General features: G+C 38.3%; 1 protein-coding gene across 9 annotated transcripts in view; it reads right to left on the bottom strand.

Moving 5' to 3' along the window:
* RALYL (RALY RNA binding protein like) overlaps positions 1–20,830 on the bottom strand; it is a 371,649-nt gene extending 350,819 nt beyond the window's left edge. For 5 of the 9 annotated variants that reach the window (XM_090137766.1, XM_031590944.2, XM_090137771.1 and 2 more), the window contains exon 1: positions 19,572–20,468. The gene's annotated coding sequence lies outside the window, so the exon portion shown is untranslated. Of the gene's footprint in view, positions 1–19,571; positions 20,469–20,624 lie in introns of those variants that run through there. The other 4 variants (XM_090137765.1, XM_090137773.1, XM_090137774.1 and 1 more) reach the window with 4 other exon arrangements.
* Between the last annotated feature and the right edge of the window lie 6,294 nt (positions 20,831–27,124).

The following is a 27,124-nucleotide window of genomic DNA, read 5'->3' as shown; positions in this document are numbered from 1 at the left end:
CAACAGTAATTAATTGGCCTTACTTTCAAAAGCTATTGCCTATATGTGAGAATACCACCCTCACAGAGACAAGCATCTATTTATTTAAATTAATCATTCCTCCAAAATCTCAGCTGATGCAAAATTGTTTTTAAAAATGACCACTTTCTTTTTCCTCTTTCTTACAGCGTATGCCTCCACCAATGCTGAAGTAGAGAATCCTCCTAACTATGAGAGCTTTGTCAAAAGGGATAGAATGAATGGTATAGGCAGTTATTCTACACCCTCCATCCATTTTGTCTTTCTACTGGTTTGAGGGACCTTTGGCTGAGCACAAGACCCAGAGCAGACTATAGGAATACTAGTGTAGGTGGCTACCTATTCAACACACTTATAGACAACACTGTGGTGGTGGCTGAAAACACGGCTGCTAAAGTATTTTCTTTTAGGTCTTACAGAGTGACAGTTAACTCAGCATATGAGTCATAATTTTAATGATGAAGGGTTTCATTCCCATTTCAATTACGGAAAATAAATGAGGCAGAGAAGGCAGAGTTCAAAAAACATCAGAAAGTACCAAAGAGTCAATAGACATTGACTGAGTTACAAACCTGACCACAAAGAAAACTGTTATTTACGAAAGATGAATTGGGTTTGCTTGCAAGTTTTAGACTGACTGGAAGCTCCAGCAACTCTCCCCCTTTAAAGACAGTTTACAGAATTTTTCACAAAAATAGCCATCAAATCCAAATCTCAGACTAATCTTCCTGGCATCTATTTACTGGTGAACCAACCAAGTAGTAATCACTGGAACCATGCATAACAAGCCCATTTTGTGCATTATTTCATTAAAGAAAATAAAGAAGAGGAAACGTATATACCACATTTCTATTACCCACAGGTTTTATTAATCACATACTTATTATTCAGCAGACTGAAAGTTCTTTTTTTTTCTTCTTTGAATTAACAATGGTATCTGGCACACCTTTTATTTCTGAACCCATTGAAGAGCTGTATTCTTTCCATTTTAACGTGCTGCTATTAAAGCCTCAGTAACGTTCAGAGTACTGACTACAGCCACATTCTGCCAACAACCTCACCTTTTCCTAGCACTGAGGAAAGGTTAGGAAATGCCTTTTAAGACATTTAAAGATCCTGCCAATACAGGAGAATTAACAGCCGCTAGAGCCTGTAACCATATCCTAGCCATCTACCAAACAGAACACACCAGGACCCTAAAAATTTTTGACAAAAATTTCTCATATATTGACAATCCCTCCCTAAAAATTTTTTTGGGGAGCCACTGACACAAAGTAAAAAAAATAATATTTTGAAAGATTACAAGAGTAATTGCATTTTCCTCTTCACACATTCACAAAGTTTTTTTGCTAAGTACTTTCATTTAAAAAAATAATAATTGTCCTTTGATTGATTGTTCTCAGGGCTGTTGCAGTATTGTCTTGAAATCCAAATTTATCAATTTTGGCAAAGCTACCTGCAGTGTGAACATTCTCTAACAAGAGAGGAATTTGTCTTGCTACTGTTTCTTTCTGCACAGCTCCTCTTTTATAAAATAATAGTTTCATTACAAGACTTTACATCACTAGAAGGTATGTGGTTCCAACTATCAAAGTAATGTGTATACGAACAGCAAAGAGGACTGGGAAGAGGAGGACCACAATGAGGATAAAGGGCCTGGAGCATTTCCCCTATGCGGAAAGGCTGTGTGACCTGGGTTTGTTCAGCCTTGAGAAAAGACGACTCAGAGGGGATCTTATTAATGTTTATAAATATCTTAAGTGTGGGAGACAAACGGACATGGCCAACCTTTTTTCAGCAGTCTGTGGGGACAGGACAAGGGGAAAGAGCCATAAGCTAGAGCAAGGAAGTTCTGCACCAAATATACAAAGAAATCTCTTCACAGTAAGGGTGATGGAGCACTGGCACAGGCTGCCCAGATGGCTTGTCGACTCTCCTTCTCTGGAGATATTCAAGACCTGTATGGACCTGCATAACCTGCTGTAGGGGGCCTGCTTTGCAGGGGGTTTGGACTTGATGATCTCTGGAGACCCCGTCCAGCCCCTACAACTCTTTGATTCTCTGAAGTCTAAGTGATATGCGCACACCACAAGGTCAACAACAAAACTAAATCCAGCCTACTGTCCCATCTTATACTTCATGCATGAACTGACAGCTGAGGCTCAGGTGCCATAAATATATTTTCATGTTTTATCCCTTGTCTATATGCATTCTCCTACTGTCCCTTTTCTTTCATACTGAAAAGCTGAGTTTCAGAGAGATTAAGCTAAGTAGCATATATTAACTATGGTTCATTACACATACCAATGGAAAAAAATATATTGGTTCTGAAATGTAGAAGAGAAAAAAATAAGTGTTACAATAGCACTGGCACAAGTTCTGATTATATAAGGACTTTTTCAACGTATGGATATTTTTCTCTTTATTAAAAAAGATCCAATTTTTTTTCTGATCTGGAAGTTAAAATTGCAACCTGCACAATATGATTCTTTAACTACTTTCAGCCTTACCAGCTTCAAAGCTTACTTCCCAAACCGAACTGTAATTCTTTATCCAAAGTACAACAATAAAAAATTGGTGTTTTAACAGCTAAATATCTGATGACCATATTGCTTGAAACTTTCTGTTATTTAACTCTTCTCAACATTTAATGTAATAACATGCTCCATTATATCTCTAATAATCAATGTAAAAATTGGATTATTGAATGGCAGCCCATTTATAGAGCATCCTTTACATTTAAAGACCTAAGCCAGCCTAATTACATGCCAAGTTTTCCAGGATCCATTAATATGCTCTATTTGTCAATGCAGTTTTTGCTAAACATGGCATACCTTAGTCTATGAAAAATGTCTGATTGATTATAATCAATACACTGTTCAAACCACAAGACATTTTTTGCACTGCTGTATAACATAAAATGGATTTAAAAAAATACAAGCTTGTGCCCATAATCCTCCATCAGAAACAACAGACTTTTTATATTCTTTCACTATGAATGACACATTCTTCTAAAATCCTCTCAAAATGCAAAGGAGAGACTCCAGAGCTAAACAGATTTCACTAAAAAGATGACGTCAAGTTCATGGCTTCCATGCTCACATCATATGCACATTGCAGCCCTTTTCCCCCACCCTCCATATATATAGCACATGCAAGCCTTACCTGAACATTTTTAAAGCTCCATTACTCATTCTGCAGGAAGACTGAAATGATCTTCCCATTACATAACTAATCAGCCTATTTTCCACAACTTTTTGCTAGAATGAAGCAAATCCCATTACATTTGCTATGAACGAGATATGAGCATAAAACCAGGTAATTGATTCTCCATTGATTTAATGGAGACATTCAACCAAATTATACCAGCTGGTGATATGGGACACCCTGTTTAAAAACATCTGTATCACAGTAATTTTAATTTTAAAAACAAAACAAAACCTTCAGAAACATTAGCCTTCATCCCTTTTACTTATGGGATCATTTCTATTTGATTTCTCAGGATTAGTGAAAAGATTTCAAATATGTTAGTAGGTCTGTAAGAGGAACATGTACAGTTGAAAGAAGGTGTTTGAGTCCAAGTGAAATTTAAACTTAAATGCTGTAAAAAGGAAAGGAGGAGAGTGAAGGTCCAGGCACTAGTTTTTTCTGTTGTACATTCAGATCCTACTTATTGTTTTTTTCTCTGCCCAGCACCTTTGCAGAACGTTTTGGTTTTTTTTCTTACACCATTTTTCAATAGATCAACATGGCAGAATACTCCTCATAAGATGAAATTGTACACTTATTAGTGGTCAAAGGCTAAAGGCTATCAATGAAATTAACTGGATTATTTTGCTTAGGTCAAAGAAGGTTGACAGTAGAGTATGGATGTTGAAGAAATCAGACATAACAAATGGACAATTTACATCAACAGAAAATTTTCATAAAGGAAATATAGTGTTCCATAAAGGGCTCTAGAGATTTATTTTTCATTCCCATGCTTGAAAAAAAAAAAAAAAAAAAAAAAACGAAAGAAAAGTAACTAATACCGCTGTTTATTCTCAAAGTACCATCAGCATCATCTTTGGCCCTAGTGATCATACGAAAGAGATGAATAGTAAGTCCTCTCCACATGAATCAATTAACATATGCTTAGTAAAATAATCAGGACCAGTTTTTGGACCAGTCTTCTGTCTTCTGATTAATGCTTTTCATTAGAATTCAATGGAGAAGGGAATTCTGTTCCCTGATGCTTTAACTTCCTACCACAAATACCACTTCCACAGCCCAAAAGTGGACACAGCTCTGCAAAGGGGATTAGATTATGTGGGGGATTTCACAGGAGACCGAACTGAATACTGAAGTTTGAGCTGTAGTTTTGAGGCTCCATCAACCAAGTATTAAGTTTTACCTAATAACCATGCCCAGAATTTTCTGAAAGTCATTTAGACATAACACTGAGAGGGAATGAGATTGAGGAGGGCAGAGACACCTGCATGTCTTCAGGAAAAAAAAAACCACAGATGAAGACAAAGATTTAGAACAAGAATATTACCTAAAAGGTGCTTAGGAACTGAGTGGCGAAGTGCTTTTCCATTGACAGTCTCCTGCTGTGTACAAGAAAAGTCATTTTCCATTTTTCTAAATAAGTGTGACTTTACGAAGAAAAAAAAAATCCTCTTGGAATATTATCTAAAACCAGAAACAATCTGTGCAACCACACACACTGCAATGAAAAGGTTCATTTTTGCAATGCGTTTTTGAAAATTACTATTTTAAGGGATGACCCTTTCTATATAATGCACTCAGTATCACCATAATCCAAGGAATTCAAATTTATCAACAGCTTTTGCAGTAAGATGGGTAAAATACCTTGTGCTGGAATTTGGCAAATGTTTTACATTAATAAAAACTCCAATGATGGTAACATCCCTCCAAGTCTACTGGGAAACAGATATAGAATTCCAGCTCAATTTATTTTCAACTGCATCCTAAATGGTATAAAATTTTGGGTATAACTGACATACAATTTCAGATGCCAAAAGGTGGCAACTGTAGATGTTTCTCTGTAGCATCCAGTTTAATCTAGAGTCTCAAAAATCTTACTGGCCAGTAAAGTGTGACTTTGCAATTGGATGAACATCTAACCACAGAAAACATCAATATTGATTTATAGGAGAACAACCCTTATCTTCTTTGGTACTATGACAATTTTCAACATAGTATTGCAAAAAAAGAGAATTTTCCTGAAGAACCTCCTCTCCCTCCTATAATGTGGAGCAAGACAAAGATGCAACACATCTTATGCACAGTAATTTCTGTCCATAAAATACCTCTGTATTAATCCAAGACAAATGAGTGAGTTCTTGGATTTAATTCAATTTGATTATATATAATGTAACATATCAACAAACAATATAAAACCCTAAGAGATGTGCATATTTGTATGCTGGCAGGAGATAAGTTCTTACCTGCCTTGGTGGAATCCTTACCAAAGTCAAAACCCGTATCATTCCCTGCCCTACCACTGTGATTGTATGCTTTGGATTAGCTATGTGGAGACAAAACATGCAAATAAACCCACACATTTAAACCACACCACTAGATCATGCAACATCTTTCCATGATTTCCCATCAATTAATATTGGTTTCACTCAAAGAAAATATTCCCTTTTAGACTTGCTTTTGAAAACATCCATCTTTTTTCCCTAATGATTTAGTTATGGTCTATAAAGATCTATATCTTATATGAAGGAACACTTTAGCATCTTGTTGTAGAGTCTCTTTAACTGTTGGGAGTTCCATGTCCTACTTCCATGAAAGACAGCTCATTTAAAAAATCAAAATTAGCTGCATGTCTTTTTAAAATTCTGCCCACAAACTGTCTGTAGGATTTTTCTGTAGATTTCACTGTGATAATTTCACTATTTGTTAGCTTGACTTTGATGTTTCTTTCTGCTCCATCTGCTTTGAAATATGCTGTTATTATTCTATTAATAAAGACCCATTTTTTTTTCTTTTTTTTAGGTTGAGCTATGGTAAAAGGTGTTCAGAAAGACAGTAACATAAAAAAATCTCCCAGTGAAAGAACTACCTGGGGACTTATAAAAAGGATACAAGGACAATGATAGTGCATCTCAAGTATAACAGCAGACACACATAAAATATACAGCATACATGAGACAAAAATTACTAAGGAGTAAGAAAGAATGCTTTTAAATGGATTAGGATAATTTTGCTTATTACATTTTTATACACCACTGGTGAGAGGTTGCGACTGAATTCACAAAGGCAATGCATGCAAATAGTTTGGATGATTTCACATCAGAAATAATTTAATATTTACACTGCGCATTATTTTTTGAGGGGGAAAAAAAAAAGCTATTACTGACTACATACTCTGTGGCTGAATCCCAAGCACTCATGGTGGGTTGCAAGCTGTACGTAAATCACATGGTTTTGAGAAGCTGGAGCTGAAGCACACCCCCCTACTTTTTTTTAATAAACTGTTAGTCTTGCTTTATGGCTAGGTTCCTACAAACTGTGGCAACACAACCAATAACAGTTTTCTCATGTTATCACTTCTTAACTGAAAAGTATTTGCAAGGCTTAAAAGCTTTAAAATTCTCAGATCAAATCAGACCAATACCTAAGGACTAAGACCTTATTGTTCTAAGTATCAGTAGGCAAATATGGAAAGCTGAAGTTCTCAGAAATTAGATTTCCTCCTAAGTTTCTACTGTGATACAGATATTACTAAAATTAAATGTCCTGCTCTGTTCATTAAAGCATGCCTTCATAATCCTAATGTTTTACTTTATTACGAGGCAATGCAAATAGAAAACAGGGAAGTTTCTAATTTATAGCAGAACATGCAAAAGGCAGACCTACATTCAGTGTGGATTATACAAAATACAATAGACATTTCAGCAATAACAAAAATACACATTTTAGAAGAAATTACCAAGAAACAAAAAATAATCTTTTCTTGAGGTTTTTGGTTGATTGATTGGTTTTGGTGTGGGCTTGTTTTTATTTTCTCGTTGTTTGTTTCAGTATTGCAAGAAAGACAATTTCACTGTATTTACAGTGGTAACCCGTGCTTACAGAAAGATCCCTTTTTTTATTAAGTTCTGTAAACTGAGATGAAAACCTTTTCAGCAAACAAAAGCCTGTGGTGGACAATAAGGCAATACTCCAAAACTGTTTTCATACATAAATGTCTCTTTACAGTATTGTTGTTAGATATTTCATAGTGAAATTTCTAATATGTGTCTGTGTATGTAATTTCCCTCAATATAATAAATACAGATAATTCACATATACATTCAACACTGTTAAAAAAAGTTATAAATTGGCAAATTGAAGGAATACAAAAATTAAGCAGTGGCAGAATTTAGGAAACAACAAACTTCTGTCTTCTGAAATTACTTAAGCATTTTGATCAACTGAGAACTGCAATACTAACTTAATGATGTATCCCCAATTTATTTTATTGCAAATGTAATAAATTAAGCTTTAGTTTTTAAGAAAAAAAAAAATTAAAAAGTTGCTTTTTTTTTAGGCGTAAGTCCTGCAGTTTATTTTAAGCTTTTGTTTTCTGTATAATAAGATGCCACTGTTCACTGATATGATCATTCATAGATACTGCACTTACTTTGCTTGCTAAGATTGTGATCTGTCCTGATGTGAATCCAATTGTATAAGATATCAGTACACTAATATTGATTAACTGTAAAATAACCCAGACATAAACTCCAGGGCAGTATAATTTATTCTTCTATCATTATTCTGACATTCTACTTTCTTACTAGAGAGTAGGTTCTTGTCAGAAAACTTTTCTTTTTCTTTGCTCTTTACTACCAGCAGAAACGAAATAATGAGCTATGTGGATTCTGAGTTTGGCCCACCGCAGCAGCTCTTTCCTACTTCAGATATATCAGAAAAAAATATATAACCAGGAAAAATGCATTACTAAAAAAAAAAAATAACATCACATTTTTTATATTTAAGCAAATTTTTATTATTGTATCTCCAAGATTACTGACTCACCAGGTATCAGGTTGTCTGTTCTATTAAGCTAATACCCTGTATTACATTTATCAGAAATACAGCCTTTTGCATTGAAAGTGGAATCCTGATCTTGCTCCCAATTAAATCAATTGCAAAGTTGTTACAGCCCTAACCACAAAACAGGGAGAGTGTCTTCTATTTATCACAGTACATTCTTTGTATTACTCAAAATACACCAGACTGGGAGAGAGAGAGAGACCATTATGAGAAAATACAAGGTAAAAATTTCATCTTTACTATAAAAAAAATAAACTAAGAAATTACATCCTGAAGTAAGTCAGCTCAGTCTGAGCGAATTTACATCAAAACCACTGGGAACTTGTAAGTGAGAGCAGACACCCAGTTTCTACAAGTGCTACGTCTTGCTATATAGAAAGCTACAGATCTTATGGTCAGTGTAGCTGGTATGCTGCATCTTTAACATACTTAAAATATATTTTATATGTGAAGTATCTTATTGACAATAACGGCAGCCTCCATTCAGCCTTGTTTCCACCTCAGTTCTGTTTTCTAGGCCAAACAGAGATTACCATCACATTTAGTAATCTTTGCACGCAGTAAGACTTCCACAAAGATGCTGAGGTCAGCCTTTTAACTCTATGTTTAGTAGAGACAGCCATAATTCTCCAGACTTTCATAAGTAATATAATTGTTGCTCTGTCTGAGCAGTAGCTAAAAAAATGAGGGAATCATAATTTGGAAATCTTTCAATTTTATGGAAGAAGTCTAATATCAGAAGACTAAAGTAATTTACATTAAAACTTGCATGTTACATGTGGATTTAATACCATGAAACGTATTTTATCTAACTTTCCAAAACATTTAGTTTGAAATTGATCCTTTCAGACTTCAAACTTTTCATTAGGAAGTTCCTAGCTTCAAAGATGTCAATTCTATTACTCCACTTCTGTAAAAATACTTTTCTGATGCACTGCAGGGTTGTAAAATAGCAAACAGCTGGTCATAGAAGAAATTGATCATTATGGATTATACTGTAGTTACATTTTAAAGTGAGATGGCAATTGCTGAATGAAATAATTTCATCACAGCCTGAAGGAGAAGATAAAGGTTGCAAAGCAAACTACAAAGTTAAAAGGTATGATATTTTTAGGAACAAGAAAAGACAAATTATTTGAGTCAATCCAAGGAAATTATCATCACTCCATCCACTGATCTGAAGAATCTTTGTTTCAGATCTTTCTCCAAGGCTCCTTCTTCCTCTTACCTGTGTAAGAAGCCTTAGTGACTTCACTTGCATCACTGGCTTCAAAATAACTACTCAGAGGAGAAGGTCAGATTTCTCCCCTTTGCAAAGTGGTCTATAGTATAGAAAGCACTGTACTGCACTTCAACAGCAGATGGGGGCTCCAGATTGCCTAATTTTTGTCTAAATCTCGGGTTAAGTGATCTACAGTTAAGGCAGGATTTAAGGTAGGCTTCCCTTAACTGACACTGAGGGTTGGCAAAGTTGGTCTAAATCTCACAGAGGGATCAAGATTGCCTGATTGACTGTTACCTGTCTTAAAACCACTACACTCCACCTCACACTTTAAGTTCCCTGAAATCCTCCATGAACAATCTCTCAGTTATAAATCCCACATTTGCAGAAAGCAGTTCCTTGGTTCAGGCAGGAGAACAGGTGAGTTCCGTTCAGAGAACACTCTGATATATGCAGGAGCTTGGTTTTCCACAAAGGGACAACCACAGCATCTAGTGCAGTTCCCAAGGACAGCAGGGATACCTCACTGTATCAACCCAAAGAGCTCCTCTGAAGAACCTTAGTTCTTGGACAGACTGCCCCGAGACCCAAATTAACAAGGTCAAGGACTCTGAATATCCTGTTGAAATCAGAAACTTATTTTTCAAGTGTGTGACTCACGTAAATTGGGCAGAAATAATAAAAATCTAAATAAACTGCAAGAACAACACATTTGGCAGACTGAAATCTAGCTTCCAGTCAGGTAACGAGGCAACAGTTAGTGTTTAAAGCACATCTTAAAAAAAAAAAGTCAAATACAATTCCAACACAGTCAAATGTAACATTAAAATCCCTGTAAGAAGTCATTACTTTATTGCAGTTTAATGTACTGTATTTTTATTTAATAGCATGTTTGTGTTTACCTGTTGTATGTAGATATGCACAACACCTAATAATTTTACCTACAGTACTTTTAAATGCCATTTCAGCATCTAAAGTTTATTTCAGTCTTTTAGACCTGATCATTCCGCTCTGGACCAGCTCCACCAGCATCTCTAAGGTCAGATATCAACATCTTTTTTTCACTCAAATATCATAATTAAATATAGTATAACAAGGAATCGGGAATTTTTAATATTTGACCTTGAAGTCTGCAAATTTTTCACCAGGCTTTATTTTATATTGGCTCCATGGTTACATTTTACTTTTCTTATTAGTCAAATTGGTACGGGGGAGATAAAGGGCCAGTTTAAGTTTCACATTTAGGAAATAACTTCTTAGAAAGACCAAATACTGGATCCACTCATTCTGTTAAAACTTCTAAGTCAACCTTGTCGGTTGGAAGGGCTTCTTGGTAGGAACGGCTGTGAAGGGGCAGATTTAGCCCACAAAAATGAATAACACAATGTAAATTTTGAATGAACTGAAAGAATTAAGAGAGTTTTTAATTTGTAGTCCCACTAAGATGATGGAAGTAAGATTAGCCGCTGGAAGTAAAACTGAGAGAAATGGATGAAGAAAATAAGTAAACAAAGGTAAATGGAAAGCCTGCTTTTGGACATCAGTGAATAAACTGAAACAGCCATTTGCACATTGATCTGAAGGGCTCACTGTGGCTATAAAGGAATGAGAAACCTAAATTCTTTTCTGTCATGAAGATGCATAAAACCACTCTATTCTTTTACATAAGTCTACTTTACCAGAAGGAAACCCCCATCCTGTCTCACAGTTACATAAGTAGTATTATAATTTATGAGAAGGGGGATATTTGTTGTTGTTTGCCAAGATTTTATTGTTCTGCTTTTGTTTTTTAATAAGAAATAGAAATAAGTAGTGAAATGTATATAGTGCTGATGAAAGCTAAGGTGGTGGAGGGGAGAGGGGCTGAGACTGAGGGGAGAAGGTGAGGAGGAGCAGGGACTGCAAACATTCCTGTTCTCTGAAGCCTTAACTGAACAGCTGGGGATTTTTCCCTCAATTTCTATTGTTCTCCCTCCTAATTCTCTTTCTCGTCCTTTCTCCTCTTCCACCCCTTTCCTATTGCTTCCTTTTCATACATTCTTCTGAGTTGTGCTGGCACCAAGGGACAGGTCCAGAGCAGGAGGGAAGGTCCAGCAAGCCTGAAATAAAAACCATTACAAATAAAAGAAAAAAAGAATCGAGAAATTCAAATGAACTAATCTAACATTTTCAAATAGAGTTTCCTCTGTCTCTGCCGACCAGTGTGACATAAGTCTCTACTGCAGAGATGATTTTGATCTTAAAAGATCCAACACTAGCCAAGTTATTTTGATTATAATTGATATTTAAAACATTTACTAATATTTGTGACCAAGCATCAAGAATTTCTGAACCCATTTTAAAATTTCTGAAATGAAATGTCATACTATATAGGATTGTGCATATAACATAATCATCATCATCTTGGCATTCCTGAAATAATTTATTTCTTTAAACTCTAATTACTTTTCCTGTAATTGCTCTTTTCATTAGCAGGTCCCTGAGCAAATATTCCTCATTCAGCAACCCTGGACCACCTACTCACACAGCTGTTATGGTTAGACCCAGCAACATCAAATGGCAGAGTCTGGCTAATACCCTTATGAAGAAGTTCAGTTGTGTTCTTCTATGTCCCCACATCGTACAATCATGAGGTCTTTATAATGCTGTGTCAACACTGTACTTCCAAATCTGAGTCAAAAATGCATGACTGAAAAGGAAAATGTTACAGTGCATAAATAAAACTGAGGAAAGAGCTGACTTAATCAAGTCAGCTAGGAATATGATCCTTGAAAATCCATTTTTTGTGAAGACTGCTCAGACAATGCATTGTTGAGATAAAGTACAAAAAACAAAGGTAGAAATATCAATACATATCAAAGAAATGAGATAAAGACAAAAAGGTAGTAAAGTGCATAATGTGACATGGTAGCTGCTGCCAACACTGTGAAAAAAAAAAAGGACAGCAGCGTAACGCACAGGGCAGTAGCACAAATGGGCAAGTTTTTCTGCAAAAAGCCTTTTTCAAAGTCATTTACAATTTTCAGATTCAGATCTTCAGCTTTTTGCTGATCTACTGTTAACTTTTTGACACAATAACTATATAGTTACATTAATTCACATATGTAAAGTTTATGTTGATTCAATTGACATCCACATGATCCTTATCTTTCAGTTATTTTCAGAGGTTTTTCAAATGAGGTCCATGATTGTACCCAGTAACTGAAGTGCCTGGATTTTATGGTAGAACACTGCAAGGAGAATTCGTTGAGGTTGTAGGGTTTATAAACTTATAAACAGTCAGAAAATTATATGAAGTGATGGGGAAAAAAAAAAAAAGGTATGAAATCTTTGCCCCAATAGAAATCTCTGGGAATTCTGTCATAGTTTAGAACCGATTCAAACTGTTTGAAAATACATAGTGATTTCCTTAAAAAAAAAAAAATAGTGAAGAAGTGGAAATTCAAGTAAAAGCTTAAAGCCATGAAGATTCTAGTAACCAAAAAAATCTATTTTCAATCAAATATTTAATTAAGAAATCAGGATTTCAACAAGTGGGAAGAGAAAGAATGGGATTTATCTCTCTTTATCCATCAAAATTTTAGGAATCTGTGCTCTCTTTCTCTCATACGTGAAAAGAGAGAGGTATTTTAGAAAAGTTGTTCATCTCAGCTATCCATAGATGCCTCTTGGGATATAACCCATAGCTCTGTGGAGGTGTCTATATATCTCCATTGAGTACAAAGCCTTAAGCAACTGTGTTAGACTGCAATGACTGACTTTCTGATGGCTAAAATGATGACTAGCTTAGATCTGAAAACCCATTTTTTAAACAGCAATGTTAAGAGAGATCAGTCTATCCTTTTGTGTGAATCACTTCATCAAAGTCTACAGAAAAATATGTTTTGATGGGAAATTTTGACCAGCATATGTATTTTGACCAGTATGTATACAGGACCAGGTTTCTGTTCACTTGTAACTCTCCAGAGCAGAGCACAGCCTCATGAATAGTAACACAGTATGCTTCTCTCATAAAATAGTAAACAATAAAAAATATAATATCAATGTGCTGATGAATTATCCCACTAAAGCACAAGTGACATAACATCAAAATTTAAATCTACTTTATCTGTTCATTGTGCATAAGGTACATTAATTGTCTACAACTTACAAACACACAATAGAAGATGCTAATACCTTTTCATTGCCAACCTTGCAGGTGGCCCATTTACTGAGCTCCCACTATATGCAGGGAGAAAACATAACTACACCTTTCTTACTCTGCAGATTGAAAAAACAAATTGAAATAGGTCAGAAAACGGATCTATTGTGCAGCGTGTCAAGTGTTATGTTTTACTGTATGTAATCAGAGGCAAATACAAGACAATAAATGATAAAACTGAAATTTTGTAAATTAGAACATAGTATAAATAATCTCTTTTGTAGTTACCCAAACAGGAGGCTTAGTTTATAGTATTTAATAGATGTCATATGACAGTTTGCTTGTAACATTTTTAATGTCACACAACTTCTACCTTAACATTTATTGGGTGAAGGATCTTTCAATAAAATACTGCAGCTACGAAGAATATATTTCAAGCTCAGAATTGTGATGCTACAAGTACTAAATGCACAGTGTTTCACTGTAAGTCAGTGAGTTACGTCAGCTATTAACAGGAGCTGTTAGCATTCAGTAGCACCTGAGGCCAGATTCTATGTACAAAGATGCACATAACTGTCTTTGTTCTACTCGTACATTTTTGTGTTTTGTTCATTCAAATTGTTCTAATAAAGAGGATGCCTTATGTGGTGCAAAGATTTTTGTATTTTTAAACATCAAACTGTAGTATACCACAATCAAACAGAAAGGACCAGTATTTCCAACACCGTGCAAGTACAACTATAGTTAACTTCCAGTTAACTATAAGGCAGCCTAAAGCTTCTCTATCCAAAGCATACATGTGCAGTTCCTCTTCCAAAACCTAAAATTACTTCTAATTAACAAGATGCATCTTGTATCTGTTTGGCATAAACACTGCTCAGCTCCTGTATGAATCTCCTAGTTAAAACCTTTTGCAGAATACACAGTGCTACTGTGATATTTGTCACACAACAAATGTAGCCTTTCTTCAATCAAGTAAACAATATCCCATTAAAATTTGATTTGTGCCAGATAGCCCTTTTATGTTGACCCTGCATGTCTGAGTAGAGGGAGGATTTTGATGAAAAAAACTATAGTGAACTGCACAGGCTGCAGTAAAAGCATTTGACACGTGGCACATTTGGTAGATTCAAGATCAGACTTTCACCAAGTCATTTAGCAATTATTAAGGTGCAAGAATTATCATTGCATTCTTTCTGAATTACTGCCCTTTAAATAATAACAATAGCAATGCTGCCTTAGCCTGCATCTATGACTGTCCAAGGACTGGGAGCAGAGGTCAGAGGACCATGGTACTGCCCACACAAATTCTCAGCTGTTTTCACACTGACTTCGATGTTCAGTGACTGCATGTCAGCTGGGCACTGGGAGAAGTTCACCTGGGGAAGGACACCTACGTAAATCAAGCTTCACCAGAGCTTGGGGTACTTAAGGAAGAAGAAACACGAGTATGCAAAAGCAAAATAAAAAGCCTGGGGAGCACCATTTAGGGGTCACCATGCCATCATTGATGACTGCCACTCCTGTTAAACCCACCTCTGCTGCTTCCGACCTCAAAGAGCCAAGTCTAAGAAGATATTATTACGTGGCCGGCAGTAACTGTGAAGGAATTACACCACAGACAAATCTCTCTTCCTAAAACAGAGATGCTGCTGCAGAATGGTTGTTGCTTGAGCCCAGACGTTCTGGAAGGCTGGGGGGCATGCGGGGAAGTCAGTGGTGGAGAGGCACAGGGAGGAAACCAAGGAGACAGTGCAGCTTTGTAGCTTTTCTCAGGTGGCAGTAGCTGGTATCAGCGTATATAAATTTACAATACTGTAAAAGTTAACTATTTATACCTAATCAGGAGTGTTTGTTAAGCTCTAAAAGATTGTGTAAGGTTTTGGCTAATTCTCTACCACACTAAAAACATTGGTAAAAAGAAATACCTATATGACCATCTATGATCGTGTCGACCTTTCCATCTATAAATATTGCAGTCATAAAAACAAGCTAATAGTATTCATGCTAAGCAGCCTGAGATACACATAATAATCTGAAGGTCTACTTCATTTTTGGTTTTAATTATAAGCAGATGATTCATGAAGATGGAAAATCACAGTTTGTTGTGTGAAGGTAAATTTCATAGAAAACATTTCCAAAACTGCAGTAAAAATATTTCAGAAGGATTCAGTACATTAAAGAGATTAGTGTCATTGTGGAATACAACAAAAGAAAAGATGAGAACAAATGGTTTAAACTATTCTAATGTGCGTATGAAACAATAATCTTCAAGTCATGTTACCCTGGTAATTGTTCAAAGGTCATAAAATAATTAGTACCTTAACAGAGGTGAAGATGTTACACTGTAATCTTCACACCATTTAAAAATAGCATTTTGTTTTTTTCTGTCAGTCAGGATCTGAGTTTAAAGAAGCTACAAACTGGTTTAAATCCAATTCTCTGGATGACTATGTTGACAGTGCCTCACATTACATAATTTTTCATCTGGAAATTGTCATCTTTTGCCTTCTGTTCAGAAATTCCATAAGTACTTAAAGGATGCAGATCCAGATTTTGACAGAGCAGTGCATCCTCTGAGAAGATCAAGGGAATTCAAAAGTATTCCCATGGGGACAGACCTATCAGTCCTCCCTTCAAACACTATTAAGTTGTTGTTGTTGTTGTTTTTAAGACAAATAGGGGGAAAGCAAAACATTGTGGAAGAGAAAGAAACTGCTTTTAGAATAATGCTTTTGGAGACAAGAGAGCTAAGATAACAGCAATCTGGGAAGAAACTAATTAGGAAAAGCTATTTTAAACAGCACTATGGCAAACTTTCACATATATTCCTACTAGAAGACAGCTTCTGATACAACACTGGCTTGAGTCCATTCTGCTCCTGCTGGTTGGTACGAATGTGAAACACTGAAACAGTAAATGAAAGATTCTTGGGAGTCTAAAGAACTATGCTGAAGGAGAAATCCTCGAGAGTCCTCTGCAGAGAAATGCAGCATGGTGAGGCAGTGCTAAGGGCAGGTCAGTGTGGCACAATGCCTGGCTCAGCAGCAGGCACTGCCCATCTCCAGGTGAGCACATTGGGCCTAAATGGGGGCTGGAAGCTGTACATAGAGGCAGAGCCCAGGCAGATGATGTGTGAACACAGCTGCCCTGCTTGTACTGCAGCCCAACTTTGCTGAGAGATAGCTTGCATGTCTGTGACCAATGCAAATGGGAACCTCCATTCAGTTAGCCCAGCAAACTCAAGCGAAAAGGGGCTGGGATTGCTCTCTGGAAATGCACAGCAAAGACAACCAGGGGAAAGCAGAGATGTAGAGGAGGAATCTTACTGCGTTGGGACAGCAGTGGCACAAAAACAAAGGAACTATAAAACAAAAACAAAGAACTATAAACTGTCTGGGAATAAATTTCGGGCATCAAACAGATTTTCAACAGCTGGAGGCCCAAAGAGGCGAGGTGGGAATGGTACCCCAGCTAAATCTGCACTGGAGCTCAAACAGAACAAGTCCAGCTCAGCACCACTGCAGAACGGAGCTGGAAAACCCATACGCCTCTCTAGTCCTATCTTCTATGTGGAAAAATGCAAAAAGATATTCTTCCATTGCCAGTTGAGGCCACTCCAGTGGATGAAAGCTTGCATTTGGGTCAGCGCTCTGGGCACCACAGTCATTGATTCCTGTTCACCTGTCACACATTTTTATTTGCTAGTAAGTACTGCTTATGATAGCTACTTACGGATGAAAAATTGCTTTCCAAATCTTTCTGTTTGCAAATATCTAAAATTCCTAAATTTGCACATATCAAATGAGATGTAAACAAAAAATAGAAGATGTCACACAAGTCTGGACACACGTAACACATCAGGATTTCGAGCAGTAAGTGCTTCTCAGACTCAATGTAAGACGCAGTTACATCATCACTTCTAGAAACAACACTGCGATTCATTAGATAAAATTTTCATTCTTCCTTCCAAAAATAACACTTGTCTCTTACACTAACACTGCTTTCAGCCGTGTTAGTCATAGCATAGCTATGGAAACATCAAGCTGGAACCGATTCCGCCAACCCGAATCCTACTGTGCCCACATAATGCAGGAAGTAGAGGTATCCTCTTTCAAAATTAGCTCCTTTATCTCTTTTGTAAAATCACACAACCTCAAATTTCTGCAAATGAAATGTATGTATTAGATTACTGAACTACTCAGACAACAGGTGCTTTGCAGGCAAAATATGGGTGCTGAAAATAGTGATTTCTAAACTTTTTATCTCAGACTTTAAGACTTAGGTGAGCAGGAGTGGATCTACAGTCAGCAACTACGTGTACAAAATTACCCACTCAACACACCTGCAGCATTGAAAGAAAGGACAAAAGGAACGTTATCCTGGAAACTGCAGCCTAGTTACTATGTTTCAGTGCTTTAGCAATATCAAAAATGCTTTTCTAACTGTCAATTTCACATAATTTAAAGAAAAACTTTAATTTAAAAATAAGGGGGGAGGGAAATGGAAAGAGGGGTGGAAGATAGATTTTCAATCAGTATGGTATTTTAAAGGCTTTCTTTCAAATTAAATCATGAGAAAATAAGCAGGCTGAATCTTCTTACAGCATAGAGTATTGACACAACAGATTGTAACTGTTTCTGAGAAGTCATCATAATCCATCATGGAAATATCTAGACAGTGCTTTTTTGGATACAATGGATTATTGACCCCAATATACTGTCAAAAGTATTCCATCATGTCAATGCAGAAACCATGCACAAATATGCACTAAACATTTTTACCACACTTAAGCTGGAAAAATCCACCTTGAATACACAAAGCTGTTTTACTACAGAGTAAATTAATAAAAACAACAGAAACTGATTTATTTTTCAACATGACTAATTTCACAGAAGAATGCTGAAGACTTCTAACACACTTTCTACTTTAAAGGCAGCTGTTAAGTTACAGCAATGTACACTGAGTGTGAGAAGCCTCCAAATGAATTAGAAACTGGCCACGCAGTTTTGCTTGTATCACAGTAAGAAAATAAATATATTCTCTGTAACTTACTTTGGTTTCCACATCTAATACACAGCTTAAGTTCACGATCAGTTACAAATCCCTAAAGGCTGCTTAAATAAAATACATTAAGCAATTCCACAAGTAAACGTAAAGTAAACCATAGAGAACACTGCAGAACCAAGCATTCAGCACTTCTACTTTAGCATAATATTGCACTGTGTCTCCGTCCAGAAAAAATCAAAACCACCAACAAGCCTGTCATCTGGAAAAATCCTTCCAAACCGCATTTTAAAGAACCAATATCCTGTCTCTACATCAGGGGCAGCCTCTGTTAAGCATTTAAGCACTATCCATGAAAAGTAACAGTTCCTTCTCCAGTCCTGAACTCCCAGTGACCGTCACGGAAAGTAAGTTTCCCATTCCCTGCCAGCCAGTGGCATTAATAATCATCAAAACAAAACGAAACACCTTCGAGCAAATATCTGTTTCTGATTAATCTCCATCCCAATGAATTAAATTCATAAGAGGCAACCTGCTGCCTTGTTTACGCCTTTGTAATATGAGGAGCAGAAGTTGGATAGAAGGGTTTTGCTGCCCTCAGGGCTACGAAATATGTCTCGTGTGGCAAGGAGCCAGCTCACCCAGGGAGCCTCCTTTGCTTTTTCTCTCACAGCTATTTTCTAATGGATAATTTTTAAACAGACACACACAAATACACAAGTCACCACAACACAGGGCTGGGGTTTTTGCTCGTCTGAAGTCCTGCAAGTATTCATACTCAGAACAAGGACCTGAAGATTTCACCCCAAAATTTCAATTTGGGGATTTCTTCTGAACAGGAGGTTGTGGTGGGGGTCTGCATTTCCCCCCCTCCCCCACTGCCTTCCTCTCCTGACAGCACACAGCACACAAACACCTCTCTTCAGCCTCACAGACCCAGCCTCAATTAGTGCAATGCTCTGCACACATCCGAGCAATGAGGAGGCAGAGAGACGTACTTCAGTCCCCATGTGCACTGCACTGAGACCTTCAGCTAAGGATGGAAAGAGATTTCTTTAAAAAATATATATATATTCAAATCTCACAATGTAATTTACACAGCGTGGAAACACCTACAAGGAGATGAAGTACCTGCACTGGGGAGATGTTCAGTTGTTCACTTCATCTTCCGTTGACAAGGAAACCGAACCGCACTTCATTCTCCAGGAAAACCTTCCACTGCCATCATTTGAAAATGTATTTATTTGTATATATGCATACAGCTATCAGCATCACCATCATGATAATAATAACCATCATAAAATACTGCCGGCAAAAGAATAAAAAAGTCAAGGTGCAAAATGTGCAAAAGTAAGGATCATTTCTTTGGCTGCATATTTTGTTCTGTTATCTTTAAGGAGGAAAAAAAGTATTTAAAAATGGTAACTGTAACATGCTGCAAGAAAAGTTTCACGTTATAAACAGGCATCAAAAACTGAAAAAGAAGAAAAAAAAAGCCCTGCTTATTGCACTGAGTGTCAAAAAAAGAAACAATAACAAAAAACAATAAAATTAACATCTTGCTCTGTGGCTTCCACCAGTACTGCAAGACTACAAACTCTTTGTAAACACTGCTGTAAAATGCATTTGCAAATCCCATCTCTACAAGGAAAAAAAAATACCCTGAAAAAAACACCCAAAAATAAAAATAAAACACCAGAGAAAATCCTCTGAAAAGAGAGAAAAAAAAAAAAAAAAAAAAAAAGAGTTAGAAACATGCCTTCTCTCTTATCTTTAAAAAACAGCATCATATTTCACATCGCTTTCTGTGCACAACAAAACCAGTTGCATATAGAGATATATAGCTACTCAACGTATCGCAGTTGTTGCTGGACTGGCAAGTCTCTATTATTATTATCATCATTTCTCAATCCCAGTGACTCCCGGCCCCAGCAGCACCTTTTGCTCACAGTTTAGGAACCATCGCATGCTAAGAAAAAAAAACTTGTCATCAGCAAAAGATCAAATCCATTTAAACAATAATCAAAGAGGAAGAAAAAAAAAAAAAAAAAAAGAAGCAAAAAAAAAAAAACCGGAAAAACAAAAAACAAAAAACCAAAAGGAAGAAAAAAAAAAAAAAACCAGGACAAAAAAAAAAAAAAAAAAAAAAAAGGAGGACAAGAATGTCAGCGGAAAGGTACTCACCGAGCGGGAGTAAAAGGGAGGAATAAAAATGAGAGTTACTATAAAATACAGTATGGCGGTGGAAGAAGGAATGAGGCGCTTTTTTTTTTCTCTCCTCTCTAGTCTCTGCCTCCGGCAACCGCCACGTGATCCGGAGCCGGGCGGACTGGCAGCCGGGAGGGCGCAGCGGCGGCGGCGCCGGGCGCGGACCCAGCCCGGACTCAGCCCCGCGCCCCGCGGCCGCCCCCGCTCCGCACACGCGCCGGGGCGGCCGCCGGTCTCGGCAGGTGCCGCTCGCGCACGCAGCCGCGCACACACAGCGAGGCGCGGGCACGCAGCCGGCTGCGCGGGCGAGGTGCGGAGGCGGGCGCGTCCTGCGCGGCAGCGCAACTTGCTCGCCGCCGCCGCCGCGTGAAGTTACCGCCCGCCTGTTGCCCTCCGGCCGCGCCGCCCGCCGTCCCCGCCGGGTGGAGAGGGTGCCCTGCCCCGGCGGCGAGCTGCGCGCCGTGCCGCCCCTCCTGCCGCTCGGGCTGAGGCGGTGCGCTGTGCCTATGTACCCGCGGCCCGGGCTGTGCAGGACGTGTTCGTGCGGCTCGGGGTGCACAGGGGGTTCCCCGGCTCCGCTCCTTCCCGGGGCGGCTCCAGCGTGGCGGTCGCTGTACCACCCAGTCGTGTCGGTAGTGTTCCGGCATCTCCTGCAAGAGAGCGCTTCGCGTGCAGCTGGGGAGGAAGGACGGGGACCAGCTGTCCCATCCGTTATTTGCCTTTGTTTCCTGGCCTCTGCCCTGTGTCGCGGCACGGGCTTTCGTAAGAAAGTGACCGGTGGAGGTGGAAGGGGAACAAGTGTTGGGGAGCAGTCAGCGCACCCAGCTCAGCGTGGCAGTACACGGGGATGGACCCCAAGGCGCCGGAGAGTGGCCCTGGAGCGGCTCCAGGTGGCAGCTCTCCCCGTTTTCCCTCACCAGCCCAGAAATACTCCGGAGCAGGCTCTTGCTGTGAGTTTCCTTACATCGCCTGCTTCTCCCTTTTTCTCTCTCCTCACTGTCTTCTTGGCTAATGCAGCAGCCAGGAGAGCAGGCCTCGGGGCTGGGGGCAGCTTGGCTTGTGCTGAGGCATGGCCGGAGCTGAGTGCTGCAAGCCCGGCCTGCAAAGCCTGCACCCTCATCTCAGCAACCCCCAAACTTAACTGCTGCTTCAGCAGTGAGAGGAAGAGACATCTGTGTGAGATAAATTAATGGAGGAAGAGAAGTGCTTCTGTGAGCCAGGTGCTGTGATGGAGGGAGCGATCCTCCTCCTTCCCCGTCCTCCCTCCCTCCTGCACTTTTTGTTTAGAGCTGCTCTCTTTTCATCTGGGTCAGGAGGCAGGAGATGCAGTCAGGTTATTATTCTATAGAAATTGCTTTGGCCAGTAAGAGGATGCCCTGCTTTATAAAAGACTGGTGAGGGCACCAGCCTGCCTTCTTCACGTCCTCGCACAAAGCCTTATCCCTTGCCCCAACCATTTCTTTCTTTCTTTTCTGTCCCCTATCTCTTCCCTAGTGTTTCCAGAGAATGAAAAGAAATGCTCCCTTTCTTCTTTGCTCTCGATTTCCTTTATGAAGCAGAAAAAGATAACTGGACAAAGTTTAAAATCTAAAATATATTAACAGTAATGCTTTCTTGCTTTTTGTCTAGTTTTTTGTTTTGGCACTCAGCTTGTTTTTGACAATCCCAGTTGTTCTCTCCCTGCTAGGCTTGGCTCTCAGGAGTGAAACTGTACTTCTGAGAAGGTTTAAACAAACAACAACAAAAAATAGGTAATCCTTAAAGGTACAAGAAACAAAAGTGTTTGGTACGAATGCTAACCAACTTTACTGCATTTTACATATATATGGCAATGAACTCAGCCATGTTGTTATGATGATATCCTGGATTGTCACATCTGGTGACAGGTGTGGGAGGTATATTTCTTTGGCAGGTGCACTGTTTTGATCAGCATTAGGTACACCATAAAGAAATAGAGTCCAGTAGTTGGGGGTTTGCTTAGTGATATTTAATTTTCAAACATGTTTGCAGAATTGAAGCCTAAATTAGATATTTATTTTGTATACTGCAAGAGATTTAAAAATTCATCCTGGTACGTGGGTAAATCTGGATGTAAACTGGGAGATGCAAGGTTTAGAGGTGGCCTTAGGGGGCAGGTGTGGTGCAAGGGGTTGCACAAGTTCTGTAGACAGCTGAGTGTAATCCAGGCTCAGAAAAAGTAACAGGATTACATCCCAGTATAGTTAGCATTGTAAATATTGTGACAGTGAATGGGTTTCTAAGGACTTTAGGTATACCTAAGGAGTCACCTTTCCTGCTTACAATCCATTAAGGTGAAGGGAGCTTCAGGGAGTAAAAGCTGCAAGAATTTTGGCAAGAATATGTGTTTGGAATAGGTTACAACCAAATGAGAGTTTTTAAGAATATTGTTTTCACAGAATCCTAGGAAACCTTTATTTATCAATGCCTGCACTTTCTGGCTACTTCTGCTTGAAGCTGCCTCCAAGAGCAGCTGGACCAAAATGAGGGAAACTTGAACACATTGCTCAACAAAGTGTAGCGTAAAAGAATGCAGCTGAGAATGAAGGAAAAGGAGTGCCACTTAGATCATTTCCAGAGCATACTGCTTAAGTACATGTAAAGAAAGTGGCTGCTGGCTATTTTTAGGATTTCCATTTTCCTTCTGCAAGACAGCAGCTGAGCAACACTGCAGAGTGATTAAGAGTTGTCCTTAAAAGTAACCAAGAATTTTGGATGGAGAGGGTATGAGCCAGCACTTCTTTGCCTCTGTTTTGGTTACCAGCAGAGAGAGACTTCCTCAGGCTCCCGAAACATGTCACTTCACAGTCAGTGCTCTGTGGCTTATGCTGGGCTTACTGTTCTTGCAGTCATTCCTTACAGTTTCAATCTTTCGCATCTCCTCCCTGCACCTCTGCAGTATCACTCTCCCCTTAGGATGAGAAATAAGTACATACTAAGATTGTCTCATTGACTGTAATCTGTTTTTCTTGATTGCACTGAAGCATCTATACTCTCAGAACAAGTCTGCTGCTGTGTATGCACCTTACTTAGGCAATTTTCTTCCCTTTCAACTGATGCTAGTATTGGAGACACACACACTTCTCTCTCTTTTTTTTTTTTTTTTTTTAAACACCACTTTCACTATACTTACAATTTTTTAACATCTTCTCTTTGCGGGCACTAAACAATTAGTAGGAGTCCAGCTAACATACTGGATTTACAAGGGTCCATCAGCATGACTCAGCAGCCTGCAAGACTGAGCTCCAGTTGCAAGCAGTTACTACTACCTTCTCCTATTGCACTAGTAGAAGTCAGTTAAAATATTACTGGATGCAAAAACAGCAGTAGTAATAATGATAATAACAATCATGATACAATAACTGATGGAACATCTCCCATCTGAGAACTGCCTGAGAGAGCTGAGGTTGTTCAGCCTGGATGAGAGAAGGCTCCGAGGAGACCTGAGAGGAGCCTTTCAATATCTAAAGTGGGTCTATGAGAAAGGATGAAACAGACTCTTTTAGTAAGATCTGTTACAATAATACAAACGGAAATGGTTTCAAGCTAAAAGAGGGGAGATTTGGACTGGATATAAGGAGGAAGCTTTTTACAGTAAGGGTAGTGAAGCACTGGAAAAGGTTGCCCAGAGATGTACTGGATGCCCCCATCCCTGGAGACGTGGAAGATCAGGCTGGACCTGACCTTGCTGTAGGTGTCCATGTTCACTGCAGGGGAGGTGGACCAGAGGATCTTTAAAGGTCTCTTCTAACTCAAATTTGATTCTATCAGTAATAATCATAGAATCATAGAATGGCCTGGGTTGAAAAGGACCACAATGATCATCTAGTTTCAACCCCCCTGCTATGTGCAGGGTCACCAACCACCAGACCAGGCTGCCCAGAGCCACATCCAGCCTGACATTGAATGCCTCCAGGGATGGGGCATCCACAACCTCCTTGGGCAACCTGTTCCAGTGTGTCACCACCTTCTGAGTATAAAACTTCTTCCTAATATCTAACCTAAACTTTCCCTGTCTCAATTTAAAACCATTCTCCCTTGTCCTTTCACTACCCACTCTTGTAAGCAGCTGTCCCCCTCCTGTTTATATGCTCCCTTCAAGTACTGGAAGGTCACAGTGAGGTCTCCCAGAGCCTTCTCTTTTCCAAGCTAAACAAACCCAGTTCCCTCAACCTTTCCTCATAGGAGAGGTGCTCCAGCCCTCTGATCATCTGGATCTCTTTTGCAGATTCAGCTATCTAATCTAATCTAATTGAATGGCTAATTTATATGTGATGCCTTTGAGACCACCCAGTGTAATAGTAGGGTTCTAAGGTTTTGTTTTTGGTTTTTGTACTTTGTCATTTTTATTCTGTCATGACAACAGGAAAGGGAAAAATAGTTGAACAGTAAGTGCTAAATAAAATAATTACTTGAAGTGTTGGACAATGTACTAGGTTAAAAGAAAAATTTGTATTTCCCAAACTTTTATTTTAATACAGTTAGCTATCATTTAAATGTTGGTTTTTTTTTGTTGTTGTTGCTATGATTGAAATGCTACTTTAGAGAATATCAAACTGATTTATTTTCCATTTTTTAAATCAACTCTAGCCTATCTTGATAAATATGGCCTATTACTTTAGACTGAAACGTATTTTTGAAAGGTTTTTCCTTCATCTGTTTTCCTCTGTACAATAACATTGTTTTTCTTGCCTTTTTCTACAGAATCATTTTTAGTTTCCACAAAATTCTGCACTTTTTTCTCCTTCAACTTACAATACTTTTAAAACACTGTATTTATCTGTAAAGTAAGGCTAACTCACTTCTATTACCACCTTTTCAGCTAAAATTTCCAAGCAGCAGATCACAATCTGGGTAAAAAATTCCAGTAATAAATGACAGAAGAAATAAAAGCAAGGACGCTCTGTTTAAAGAAGAGAAAACAGAGTATCTGGATGTTCCTGCTATGTAAGGGAATGGGAAAATAAAGTAGGAAACCTTCAGCAGTTCTATGGCCCCCTTTTTGACTTGTATTGTTAGGTGAGAAGGGTTTTTGAGTGGGATGAGTTTTCAGATATTGGATGCTTTGTACAGTGGAATGTTCCATCTTTCAGCTCTTGTGTACTGTGCTTTTTGAAACAATCATACACTGTATGCAGCAAGCTTTGTGTTCTCAAAGGGACTATTTTCACATGCTATTTCATAATAAACCAAAAGAGACATCTACAATAAAAATCAGTGAGAATTTTGTAGCATTATCTGCGTTTCAAAATTACTGCTTTTTGCTCTTTTAATTTGTTCTTTTCATTGAAGGGTTAATTAACGAGTACAGCTTGTAATGAGTGTGTCTCGGTTTGTGAGCTTTGCAATAAGTAAGTCTGGGAACAGTGTGAGATAAGGCAGTTTATGATCAAATTCATTGGCCTGTCCCATCTGTTCTTATGCATTCATTTTCTGTATGATGATCTGTCCATAGAAGGAGAATTCAAAGCATACTTTCAGGGTTCTTTATTTATTATATTTGTGTTGTGTCTTCTGGAAGTATGTGATGGCTGATGACTGGCTTGTGTAGTTGAATGGAAGAATGAGAGCTGAGAGATCTTTTATAGGGTTAATCAGACACAACACCAAAAAGTGTACCTTTGCAAGAACAAGTAGTAACTCAAGAATAAATAAATCTATGGTGCAGGGGATTAAAAAGAGAAAGAGAAGAAAGGAAGAACAGAAGAAAAAAAATATTCTGGTAATTTGAGAAATGGAGTCAGAGAGATTTAAAAAAAATGACCTCTGAGCTGAGAAATATTCTGTAGTGGAAACAATGGAAAAGAACAGCATTCAGTTCTGGGGATCGGATCCCACATGCTTAGATATGCTTAGATTGGGCACCCATAATATGAAGAAAACAGATTATATTAATTTTTCTAAGTCCAGTTTAAGTGATTCACCACCAATAACTTGTCTCAGTTAGAACTCACTTTACCAGCCAAGCAATCATATCCCTTAGCTTAAAACCTTTCTTGTTCTTCTTTGCCTTTATCTGCTTCATTTTTCAGAGATGTGACTGGGACATGAGCTACGTGTCCTCCCTTACTGCACGACAGTGGTTTCCACCTTGACTATTGCAGGAAGCAAGGTTATATGAAGAAGTGAATGTGTGATAAAATAGCTGGTCTTTGTCATAATGCTTGGTATCATGAAGTGTAATAAGGTTGCATAGCCAATTCCAATCCAGGCATTTCCCAAAAAATGAAACTGTTATTACAGTTTCATTGTTCATAAACACCTTTTAGCATACAGGAAATATACATGCAGACATACATAGATGCACCTGCATCACTTAACTTGTTCTGCCATTTTCTTTCTTTGACCCTCCGTTCATGTTACTAACAAGAGCTAATCTTAGCTAGCTAATGAGATCTGACATGATCGCAGTCCATTGCATGATGGCTGGAGGCTAGAGGATTTTGTGTATCTTGTTT

This window comes from Phasianus colchicus, chromosome 3, assembly GCF_987193195.1.
Source record: "Phasianus colchicus chromosome 3, bPhaCol1.hap1.1, whole genome shotgun sequence".
In the NCBI taxonomy this organism is placed as follows: Eukaryota; Metazoa; Chordata; class Aves; order Galliformes; family Phasianidae; genus Phasianus; species Phasianus colchicus.
Note: the sequence above shows the minus strand (reverse complement) of the source record. Positions and strands in the feature narration are given on the sequence as shown.